This window comes from Lolium rigidum, chromosome 4 (genome assembly GCF_022539505.1).
Source record: "Lolium rigidum isolate FL_2022 chromosome 4, APGP_CSIRO_Lrig_0.1, whole genome shotgun sequence".
Taxonomy (NCBI): Eukaryota; Viridiplantae; Streptophyta; class Magnoliopsida; order Poales; family Poaceae; genus Lolium; species Lolium rigidum.
In genome coordinates this window covers 173,045,724-173,058,771 of record NC_061511.1, presented here as the reverse complement: position 1 = coordinate 173,058,771, position 13,048 = coordinate 173,045,724, and the positions used below count along the sequence as shown (strand labels likewise).

The 13,048-nt window shown below is 46.2% G+C and overlaps 1 non-coding gene across 1 annotated transcript; it reads left to right on the top strand.

The window, feature by feature from the left end:
* Positions 1-12,619: 12,619 nt before the first annotated feature.
* TRNAL-AAG lies at positions 12,620-12,700 on the top strand. The gene has a single exon. It is a non-coding gene; the product is annotated as a tRNA-Leu (tRNA).
* Positions 12,701-13,048: the final 348 nt, after the last annotated feature.

Here is a 13,048-nt window from a genome sequence, read left to right as displayed (position 1 = left end):
GTCTAGGGTCCTTCAATGTGTGGATTTGCTGCGGGGATTTTTTTGAAGATTTGGACGTCAGTTTAAAGATCTGCCACTAGTGTAAGGGCTCTCATTTTGTGGGGCCCTTAAGAGAAGAAGGCTATACCCAAGGGCTCTTAATCTGATCAACCACTAGTTAATTTTCACTTTTGGATCACAAATGGTTTCAAGCATTTTTCATCTATACATGCTACTTATATGGTACACACGGATTTTAATAGGTTTTACAAGCATTGTTCGTAAAATGGTGGTACCCACGTGAGTGCAATTCCAAGTAAACAAAATCCACTGCCACATCATTAAAACCCACTCTAGAATCAACTGATGGTCCATAAATTAATGTTTTAGAGATAATTTTAAAGTAATAGGACCAGTTGTGAACTTGAGCAAGCATTTTGGGGTCAAAATGATGTTCTTTGAGAATCCAGTATAGTGGCAGAGCCAAAGGGTCAGATGTTTAATGTTCGGGCATCTCTCTCTTCCTATCTATTTCAAATGAACTTGAGATGATGTATGAACTCTCATGAATATGCTTTAAAAAATAAAATCGCCAAATTCAAGTTAATCATGCATGTTCCTTACATTTTTCCTCACATTGGAAAATATAGGTGACTTTGAAGGGTCACATAGTAAAATCTTCCTTAAATTTCAACAATATATTCCCCTATGATGAAATATAGTGCCTATTAGCTTTTTTCAAAGTCAAACCGGGTAAACTTCGACCAAATTTATACAAGAAAATATCAACATCTAGAATATCAAATCAATACCACTATCACAAAGTTTATTTTAATATGATATACATTCAACATTTTAGATATACGTATACATTTTTTCAATAAACTTGGTCAAGTTAGTGCAATTTGACTTTCGCGGAAACCAATGCGCACTATATTTGGCAAGGAGGGAGTTTTTTTTCCTTTTCTAGATAGAAATTTAACCATGTGCCATGAGTGTTGCCTATAAGAATCTATTTTTTGTGTAGCATATTATTTACATTATCTCAAACAATTCCAATACATATGGATCATATAATAGCTCATTCGACATTTCTTGAAGGATTTTTTCTGCCCATTCACTTTCATGGGCGGTTACCCGCAAACTCATGGGTTGGGCATGAGTATAGATTTAGCTCCATGGATAACCGGTGGATTGTTTCTGATAAGGGGTACGCACATGGAAGTGATGCAAACCTTCTAAACGGTCCCTGGTCATGTTGGCATGTTGCAATGATCCGCCACATTGCTAGTTTATTTTTATGCGCTAGTTGTTGGTAGTGGTGTGGAAAATTGACATTGGTGAAAAACGTTTCAAACCGGTTAGTGGGAGTAGTTCGTTTTTTCAAAAATATAGTTTAGTATCAAAAATTGTGCTAAGCTCAAACCAGCTAAACCGTGGAACCGTTTTAACCCACTGATAGTTGTTGGGTTGCAATTGAATTAGTTATTGGCTATGTTCTGTGTGACATGTGAGACATCTTCTTGATTGATGAAAACTCCTATGGAAAATTAAGTATCTTATTGTGTGATATGAAGATATAAATATTGTGTTGCACGCAACGCGAGACTATGTATTTGCATTGTACTTAGGGTGGTTTTTGTTTTCATTTGTTGTTCATGTACAAATTATTCTGGCTGGTATTTGTATTTGCTTCATGCATGGATAGTTGTGTATCCACGGATAGTTGGATATCTGGTATATATGAACACCAAAATAATTTTACCTATATAGTACATCTTCGAGCCCGTGCAACACGCAGTTGGATATGAGCATGAATCTTGAGGGGCTCTGCCCAGCCAAATCCACCGAACTGCCATCCTGAGCAATAACTCTCTGTCTCAAAGTCACTGTATTGCTCCTCTATCTCTCTCCCTCCCTCACCCTCTCTAGAAATTATTTCTTTTTATTGTATAGTGTCTCATGTCAGTAAAACAAATTGAAGGTTCAGAAAAAAATCCATGATGTACATTTCTCGTGTGACTTTTTTACTCTAAGTTTTATGGAGATTACGCGTTGTAGATAAGACGGAAACATCATAGTTTGGTGACTGATATCGGCCCTGACTAAATTGATTAATCCCATTAATTATTGATTAGAGCAACTCACACTTGCACTATAAATGTTTGGCCGGTCCTTCAGACAGATTAAGCCAAAAGTCTCAATATTGCTACTTGCTAGTACCTTTTTCTCCTGGACAAAGCAAAGCATCGTAGGCCAAGGCTGCGAAAGACACGCGGCAACCAAATCTTCAAGGCAATTAACTAATTAGTTATAGCCTAAAAATATTTGAATTAATGATTTTCTTTGTTTTTAATTAAAAGTATATCTAAGGCCATCAAGTTAGTTAGGTAGACAGATAACAGATGGTTTCCTTTTAAGGAAGACAATGAAGTTAACAAGTAGATGTACATGTAATTAATACAATGATAAATACAGGTACTGAATCCAACTTAATTTACACCAACCGACATGTACAAGCAGCTTCGTTCGTGAACTGCACTGGTTTTCTTTAGTTCTGCTGATAGTGTGATTTGTGCATTAAGTAAACAGACTGAAACCGTGCACAGACTTATCATCAAATCTGTTGATGTTTACAGTTAATCTCTTAGCTCGATCGAGCTGACAAAATATCTCTGAACCCCACGTAACTCTATGGATGAATCTAGGGCATGGATGCTAAATCTCTGGCATCATTCATTTTCAGTACAAGTGTTTAATTTTCAGTACTATGTACCATTCCATCATATATACTCATATGCTTGGTTCGTACTTGAGTTCAGATAGAATTCATGGAAGCAAATTAATACTATGAGTGATGGGGAAGTAGTAGAGTGCAGCCCAAGCGAGCAACCAACTTAATCAATCCTGTGTACTTAGTATCCGGGACCAACATGCTTCATGCAGTTGCGTTCATGAGACCCATCTGCAACGCCGAAAAGAAAGAACGGGAGAATATATAGACAGTCCGGTGCTACTGGGAGTGGAGAGAAGATTTATATTGGGCCAGCCCATTGGAAGAAGGGCCATTTACGTTTCTTCCTATTTCTGTTTCAGCTCAAGTCCATAATATAACACAAAATTAATTTTGTCAGGCTGTCACTTCAAACAAGTCCACTGGTCAAAATGACATTTTTTTCTCCTTAGGAAAATCGCCGCCACATTTATACGTATATGATCTGAGAAAACTTAGAAAAACACCCAAGACCTCAATACAGTGTTTCACAACTAATTCTAGGGTGCCATCACATCGTAAGGTCGCCACAATAGTCAGTGAACCGCGCATGATAGGAAATTGTGGATGAAGCCAAATCATTGGGAGACATGTACAAATCGTGCCGACCGTCGGGCTAGAATTGTTGGTGGGGGCTGACGGCTCAACCCTCCTATGCATGCGGGTGGAACAACTTGCACACACGATGAAAGGTCGGCAACAAGACCAATATGTCGACGACCACTAACACCACACACAGCTGGAGCACAAGGCCAATAATGAGACCCCCTGGCTCCTCCATGTCGTCGACCATGCCGCCTGGATGAGGTTGAAGCCTGGATACCATTATTCGACCGGCGCATCCGCAACCTCCTCAACCCTCCAACTTTAGTGTCTTTAATTAGATCATATTCAGAAATGAGGCGGGTAGGGTTAGGAGGAGGGGTGGTGGCACGCAGGGCCGGTCCATACTTTTTTGGGGCCCCTGCGCAAAATGTGAGAAAGGGGCCCTTATTCACACTCACAGTCCATCAAAATACTATATTTCAAAAAAAATAGGCTCTCATTTCATTAACAAAGAATGTTCAGTACATAGCATACATCCATGATGTTTTGACTCTCAAAATGGAAAAACAATGGCTCTAAAAATGATATTATTTGTAATTTGTCTCAATTAAGCGGACTAATCATGGTTCCACAAATGATTACTTTGCTAGGCATGACAAGGCAGAACGTGTCTTTCTTCTGCAAAAGGAATATGTTTGTCAAAATTCATGATTAGATGAAGCTTTTGTGTTATGGAGAGACAGAGAGTGCTCACTGAGATCTTGACTGTTTGAGGCCTTGAGCTGAAGAACAAATCAAGATCCAATCAGCGCTCTCCGCCTATGGGGATCTTGACTGTTTGAGGCCTTGAGCTGAAGAACAAATCAAGAGTGGAGCTATTTAACAGTTGATTGAGGCCTGAGAGCAATGGTAGGGCAGGCGAAATTTTTTAACTCTCTAAAATCAAGTCCCAAACGGCAGTTTGATCTGGAAAAATAGAAACGTTTAGGATTTGGGGCAGGGCCTGATTTGAGGGAGGAGTCGTCGAGGAGACGGGTCGTTTCGTCTTGCTACTGGAGCGGTGGAGTTGTCGAGAGAACAGAGAAACAAATCGATTGATTCATGGAGTGGAACTCCCGTCACGTGCTGGCTTGGGGTGGGTGGGGTGCACATCAATATATAGGCCTTATCTTATGTAGAAGACTAAAAATATCAGAAACTTCAACAACTAGTAATGAAACTACTAGCTGGGCCGGGGGCCCTAGCTCAGCGGGGCCCAGTGCGGGCGCACTGTTTGCCCGGCCTGTGGGCCGGCCCTGGTGGCACGACTCAAAGAAATGCGAGAACAAGAGCCATTAATAAGATTATATCCAGAAATATTGTTTCCTAAAACTACGAAAAGATTTACCAGAATGTTTATATATGCATCTAACAATTTAGTGGAAAACGTTGCGTTTTCCGCGCTTTACTATCAACTGGGATTTCCAGTTTTTCACCCGATTCCCATGAACAAAAAATGTAAGAAATCTGCATTTACCCTTTTTTCAATTAGTCGATCTTTCTATTCATGAACATCCCCTAAGCTTGAACCACCTCCAAGCATCGATCTTGGCACAAAATCACACGGTTTGTCGAACAAATCCTTGGATTTCAAAATGAGGCACATTTGCATATCGAGATAAGCCAGCATTTCCATTTCCGCGCGCAAGTATCTATGATCGCCTCCGAGATGTGAGGGCGAGCGTCAACCGCCGGAGCAGCATGCAGTACACCGGACGAGGCCGTTCTCGTTGCACGCCGTGCAGACGCGGAATCCCCCGGTCTTCTCGCTGAACCGGCGATGGCTGCCGCCGCACGCGCCGCACGGGGAGAAGCGCGAGCCGCCGCAGGACGCGCACGGCGTGGGTGGCAGCAGCGGCGCCCCGGCCACGACGCGCCGTAGCTCCCCGCTCTCGTGCAGGGCGCGCACGTCGTCCGCGTCGCCGACGAGGCGGCCGGCGACGAAGAGCTGCGGCAGCGCCGGCCGGTCCCGCCGCATCAGCGCGCGGAGCTCGCCGAGGAACGCCGCGTCCATGGACACGTCCCGCTCGTCGACGCCGACGCGGAGGCCGCGCAGGATGGCTCGCACGTCGCGGCAGGCCTCGAACGTGGGCCGCACGGCGCGGAGGGAGGTGAAGTAGAGCACGACGCGCCGCTCGCCCGCTACCGACGCCGCGGCGGCATCCGACGCCGCCGCGAACGACTTGCACGCCCGCAGCTTGTTCGACGACCGCACGCGGTGGAGGACGATCTTGCCCGAGCCGCCGGCGCCCGCGGGCGGCGCGTCGTCGTCGAGGACGGCGACGATGCCATTGTGGTCCTTGGACGATGAAGTGACGGACGAGGAGAAGGACGTTGACTGCGTGAGCCGCCCGGGTGCTGGCTTCCGACTTGTCCACGGCGACCACATTGCGGTGGTCGACGGCAGGCTGGTGCGGCGGCGGGCGTTTCTCGGCTTCGCCTTGGGAGGTGCGGAGGAGGTGGATGAGAGAGCGCGGCGGAGAGGAAGTCTGGCTGGGTCGTGTGTGCCCGATCGTGCGCGCGCGCGCGAGCTGGCTATGGACCTATGGTACGTAGGTAGTTTGCTGCCCTGCCATTGTCTTGCTAAATTTAACCATGCCTGTAACCGTCTCTAGTGTTTGTGTGGCGTCCATTTGCTCCGAGTTCGTTTTCTTTGATCTCTTCTCGCTCGCTTACTCTTCTTAATTTGGATACTGAAATGAAATGGAGATGGAAGATGGCAGGTGGGTCTCGGTGGGCTGGGCCAGGCGTAGCTGGGCTTCTTCCAGTGGGCAAGGGAGGTGCCCGGAGCGGGGACTAGTTGGGGTGGCGGCACGTGTCCTGCAACATCCCAATGGGGGCTTCATAAGCACGGGCTAGGTGGGTCTATGCTTGGCCGGGCCAGGTGGGCCCAGTGTTCCCCTTGTCGGCATGCTGGATTGGTACCGTCGTTGGCGGTTCCCTCCTGTGCGTCCAATACCTTGTTGTTCCTCGGGTTCGGAATCCTATTTGGTCTTGCTGGCCCAGGTTCGTTAGCCGCGGTAAGACGGTGGTGGTGTCTCTATGGCCGTGGTGGCACACGTTGGTGAGCGGTGTGGCTGGTGGAGCACGATGGAGCGTCCGGGGCAGGGATGCGACTGTCGGGAGAAATCTCTGTCTGGCTGGCCGACACCGATGCGGTGATGCCTGCGGGCGCCACCGTTCCTTCCTGAAGGGCGTTGGGTGAAGCCTTCCTCCCTATCCCTGCGCGTACCGACAGAAACCACACGATCAGTCCGGACAGCAGCGTCGTCATCGTCGCACCTTTTCTTGAAGGTGTTGCTTGGAACGCGGTGCATTAGAGTGCTAGGAGTGTGGTGGGAATTCTCCAGAGGGTGCATCGGCTACATGACATCTTCATTTTCGTCGATCCGACCTTTTCAACCTTTTTTCTCTTTTTTGTGTGTGTTTTCTTTTGAGTATGTATACCCAGCACTTGTACCATGTGGTTGTTATATTAATATATATGAGCGAAAGTCTATTTCAAAAATAAGATGGCAAGTGGCGTGCCGAGTGTATTTTTACTTCCTAGGTATGTACAATGCAATGTACTTAGTGGGGTGCTCACGAAAATAAACCAAACAGTTTTCAAGCACGAGTGCTGATTTGAGATGTCTAGTTAGGCGTCTTTCTCTAGTGTGTAAATAAGCACCGGTACTTAAAATAAAAATCAATTTATTTTTCTATGCATCCACCTATAAATATCTTGCATTGTATATGCCTTTAGGGAGGCACGGCTTTGAGCGAATTTTTTTTAAATAATACGAATTTTTTATTTAATTCTACGAATAGCGCGCGTTTTCAAATTTTTCCAAAAGTGTGACTCGGTCGGACGACAGGAGGCCGATCGGCCGGCAGCAAACCGACTGGGTGTTGCCTGACTCGTTGGTCAGCTGCTGACCAACTGGCCGATAGCTGACCAACTGGCCGATAGCTGCCCAACTGGCCTGCTACAAACCAATTGGCCATCGATTTATTTTCTTCATTCGCAAAACACGCTTAGGGTTAGGAGAGTACTGATACATACTTCATACATAAAAGTCTGATACATAATGCATACATAAATATTTGATACATAGATACATAAATATCTGAGATTATGGACGGCGTCTGGGGTTTCGTGGGGGCGGCGTAGCACGGGGTGTCCAACCGAACCTGTCCGGAGCCCTGGTTATGCGAGCAGGGATCCAGGAACCGGACTCGGGGTCGTACTCGTGTCTCCTGTGTGGGCTCGGTGGAGGAGTCCGCATACCGACATAGTTCTCGCTGCGTGCTGTAGTACTCCATGTGCTCAGGATCCTGATCACTAGCTCCCCATGAAGGATTGGACGCAGTGTGCTGCGAGTATCCTGTGCCACGAAACATAAGTGATGTCAAACTAAGTGGAGTATAGTCTATATGGAACACAATATATAGAATAGTACATACCCTGTGTGTATCCTGCTCCTCCCATGAAAGGGGCCTGCTGTTGCTGCCACTGGTCGAAAGCGACTTGCTGCTGAAAGTCGTCGAAGAAACCGTGACGCTGGTACTGAAAGTCATCGACGGAAGGAGTGTGCTGCTGCTGCCACGACGAACCTCCCGCCTGGTCGGGAGGTGGTGGTCTGGGTGTCGGCGTCGGTGTGAGACGTGGCCGTGATCCGTGGTGCTGGTACTGATAGTCGTCGACGGAAGGAGTGTGCTGCTGCCACGACGAACCTCCTGCCCGATCAGGAGGTGGTGGTCTGGGTGTTGCGGTCGGTGTGAGATGTGGCCGTCGCTGCTGCTGTGTGGAGGGTCGCGGTGGAAGGAGGTGGCGCTGAACGACGTCGGAACTACGGCTGCATGTGATAGCCGAGTAGATCCCGCGTAGCTTGTCCTCGAGACGCCTCAACCAGGACACATGTTGGTCACGCTGCAGAAGAGGTGCACTGGACACTTGACGTGTGTACCGAGCGACTTCATCCTGTAAGTCCGCAGTCAGCTGACCCTGAAAAATCATGGTAGCATATAAATCGTAGAACCCAATAGATAAACGACAAGTATGAGGGTGGAATAGAAAGTTGTACGTACCGCATGCTGTCGACTACCGGCTGTGGACTGAGTCGGGTACATATCGTGCATAGACGCAGGCGGCGCCTGAGCTGGATCAGTCGGCGCGATGAGGCGCACTCGCGTGGCTGCAGTGTACCTCTGCAGATATGCGGCAAACTCCTGTGGGTCAAACTGCTCATCGTTCGGCCAGACGTGTGTTGTCGCGCCATCCCACTCAGCAACATACGAGCCAACGCGCTGAAGCCACCATGTCGACGAGTGGCTAGTACCCTTCCTGTTGTACCTGCAGAAAATAATTGTGAGAGTTAGTCGAACCATGATGAACAGGCATAAACTTAGCGACATTGTTCTGGTGATACTCCCAGTTAGAATCAAGACCATCGTTGATTGTCATTGCAGACGAAAAGTTATGATTCCATCTGCCTGGAATAGGCACCTCCTCCCCATCATCAGACTCATCGAATCATCGAGCATCACTTTCACCTTCCGTATCTTCCTCTTCCATCCGGTTCCGGTCGTATCCATTTTCTTCGTCACCATCAACCTCACCGTCTTCTCCACCGTAACCATCACCCCGGCCGATATAAACATCTTCCGCATGGCTGCTCTGTTCAGGCTCGTAACCACCGCCACCGCCGGGTGCTTCACTGCTCTGGCCTGATTCGTAACCACCTCCTCCACTGTAACCGCCTTCAGGAGGCGCTACCTCCTTCTCCACCGGAAGAACTAATGCCACAGGGTTAGTTCCTCTCCTTTCAGCCCCTTTTAACCAGCTCACCCACTTAGAGGTATCATCTACAGGCCTCGTGATACCACGAAATGTTTGATATCGACTTAGTCCACAATGCATGCACACCCACCGTGTGCACTTCGGGATTAAGCCCGAAACATTCTCATCAACCAGTCCTTCACCTGCTCAATTGTCCATGTTCTAGGAGCAGTCATATTCATCTCTACAGATTTGAACTCACTCAGCATCAACTCCCATTTCATTTGATCGGACACTACCCATACCATAGTAAAATACTATCTTCACTACATCTGTCATCTTTGCTCACCTAAAAAAAAATTCCATCCGCGTCAACTACTAAAACCAGCCCACATAAATACACTAACACTAAAACCAGCCCACATTAACCTACACAGTTAACACTACTATGCAAAGATTAGGATTTACCCTTGTAGCGTGAGCAGCCTCTCCAACTGCAGCAAGCACGAGCAGCACGAACAGCACGCGGCACCTCAGCGCCACCACGAACCAGCGAGCAGCTCAGCCCCTTACACCACCACCAACCTCCACCACTTCATCACCATTGCTGCTAAACAACACCACCAATCCTCTCCAAAACCTAACCCATCTGTAGATCGAGCTTCCCTCAACTAATAGCAGCAAAATGTTGAAGTTTTATTGGCTAAATCACTAGGGATCTGCGAAATATGCTGAAGTTTTCGAGCTGTTCTTGTGCAGCCAGGGAAGAAAGCATGCAGCAAAGAGAGAAGGGAAGAAGAGAGGAGAGAGGAGGAAGAAAAGAAGAAAGAAGAGAGGCTGGCCGGGGGCCGGGGGAGCGTCTGCGCGTGGCCGGGCCAGGGCGTCGACGCGACGCATGCATGGCGCATGGCCCAGTCTGCCTCCTCCTGTCCGATCGGACTACTCCCGTCCGACGGGTTCCTGTCCCCTCTGGTCGGCCACTGCGCCCCTGCAATCGGTCTGCTGCCGGCCGATCGGCCTGCTGCCGGCCGATCGGCCTGCTGCCAGCCGACCGAGTCACACTTTTCGAAATTTTTTAAATCGCGCGCTATTCGTAGAATTAAATAAAAAATTCGTATTATTTAAAAAAAATTCGCCGGCTTTGAAGCAGGGTCGACTGCGGGAGATATGGGGGGAAGACTTAGGTAGGATCACCCTTTAGATAGGATTTATGAGAACAATTTTTTTGAAGCACAAAACATGTTCAAAATATTATGAAAAAAAATGACAACGCACATATATGTTACATATACAAGACCAAAAAATTGCAGCTTCAAATTCGACATATACTTAGAGAACCAAAAAGACAAATTTAGGTGTGAATAGTGTGAACTAGAATTCAATCAGATATGACACTATTCATAGTCAGATTTGTCTTTTTTGTTTCTTCAAGTGTAGATCAAATTTTGAGCTGAATTTTTTTGGAGTTGTAGATACAATCCATAGGTATGTTGTATATTATTTTCAGATTTTTTTGCACGATAAAATCATATTTTATGTGAGTTGATCCTATGATCTCACCTAATAGATAGATCCTATACAAGTCTCCCCCGGAGATATGGATGCCGGTGCTCGAGATCAGAGACAACTCGGACAAACATGTGAAAGAAAGGATGCCTGCACTGGCGAGGCGAAAACGGGTCTTTTCTTCGTAGCTGACTAGAGTACTAGTCTCGGTTGTGTTTAAATCCAAGACTAACGTCGATATTAGTCCTGGTTCAAACGGCTAAACGGTCAAAAACATTTAGTCCCGATTCGTAACGGTAACTTTAGTTCTGATTGGAGACACCAACCGAGACTAAAGGGGTTACAGCAGACCTCACCGGTATGAAAATCTTTTGTCCCGGTTGGTGTTACAAATCGGGCCTTCCCGGTTGGAGACATCCACCCGGACAAAAGGTTTTCTGAGAATTTTTGGCTTCAAGGATCGTCTTTTTTAGCTTTGTAAGATACAAAAGTAATTAATAAAATCAGAAAATAAAATTCTTCGAGATTTCCATGTGTTATGTCATCTAGATGCAAAAGAAATTAACAAACATGAATTTCAACTTTTTTTGTAAAATTGTGTCATGTATCGGTAAAATAGAAATTCTTGTTGCATACGAACTCGAAAAAAAGTTTAATATATGAAAATGTATCTATGCGAAAAGTTACGTCCGAATTCACTAGGATTTACCCGGTTAGCCAATTTTTGGATTCTCAAATGCCAAAGAGAAATATTAAAAATTTCAAGTTTTAGGTTTTGCAATAAAATAGGAAAAATTTAAAAATATTATTTTTAATTATTTATTCGAGATTATTATTACATCATTAATTTTTTATTAAAAAAATAATTTGGAATTTAAACAATAAAGAAGTGTGACATCGCGACCAATGGGTTAATAGGATTAATATGTAGTAATATCAATAAAAAGCGCACAAAGCACTTGGAAGCGAAACGGGAGGAACTCGGAAGTTAGAGCATCTCGAGTCACGTTCCCCAAAGAGCCCCGAAAGGTTTTTGGGGCGCGCCGGACATTTTTTCGTTCCCAGCCGCGCGCCCCAAAGGCCCTTCCCGTCCGGTGCAGCCCAATACGGTGTCCGGCGTCCCGAGCCCGTCCCCAGTCCACATGGGATGCTCCGGGCGCGCTGAACACAGCGAGAAGCGAGGTAGGGAGTGGCGGGCCCGATGGGTCGATGACACACGAACGAAGCGTCGCAGCTTTGCCTTAGTGGCGACGGAGGGGCAGGCGAGACGTCTCGTTGGCGTTACGCAACCTTCACGTGTCGCTGGCGTTCGCACGCCACGACGCGTTCCCGCTCTTTCTTCCCGCCGCTTCTGGTCTCTTCCCGTGCTTTCTTCCCGCCTATTCTCGTGACACCGGCGTCTATAAAAGGCCTCCTCCGCTCAATGGTAGCCACCACAGCCACCGACATCTCTTTCTCCGGCACATACCTCGTCGCGTACACCATCGTTGGAATATGATTTCTTGCTAGGCATATGATTTCTTCTGGAATAGAACGCCATCTGTGGCTAGATATTCCTTATTTTGTTTCTATTCCTGTAAATATTATGGTTGATTAATAAAGCCTAACAGTTTGTCCTAAAAAGTAGCATATGATTTCTCTCTTCCCTACAAAAAGCACATGTTTTTTCTCTCTCTCAAAAATTCGCATGGTATGCAGCGTATGCCGCATAGACTTTTCTTACTTACATTTTTGTTATTCCCTCCAATTTAGATATAAGTAATGCGTGAGGGGTCGATATTCAAATGTCGGTCTATATGTTGCACAAATAGACGTCGAAAAAAATATTGTACAAACATATAGATGAGCGTTGCGGAAGATAAAACAAGAGGGTGCATAGAACGATCGTCACGTAAATCATACGTGTTACCTATCGAATATATCCCTCCGCAATTTGCGAATATGTGTCACGTTTGGGTCGTAGTAATCGCCGTAATTAAATTTTTATTGGACGGATTATATTGTCATCAATAATTGTTGAGATGGCCGAGTTGGTCTAAGGCGGCAGATTAAGGGTCTGTTCCGAAAGGGCGTGGGTTCAAATCCCACTCTCAACATTAATCTTTTTTGGTCACGCTTATATTTCATGGAGTACGCACACGCGTCCAGCCGTAAATGATCTGTACTTTCTTTTTTTCTTCCATCTGAGAGAGGTTATTAGGCCACACCGATTCAGTTTCAGGCCCAGTTCCTGAGAATCCCCATTGGCCGGGCCCATTGACTCAATACGTATTTTTTTTCCGTTTAAATAGTTGAATGCTTGTACCACTCCAAAATAAATTGAATGCTCGTGATTCCCTCATAAAAAATGTTGAATACCCATGATATGCTACGAAAGGTTAAATGCATGTGCGTTTTCACGGCCAGCTCAGCTCAGGTCCATTAGCCGCACGTGTAAACATATA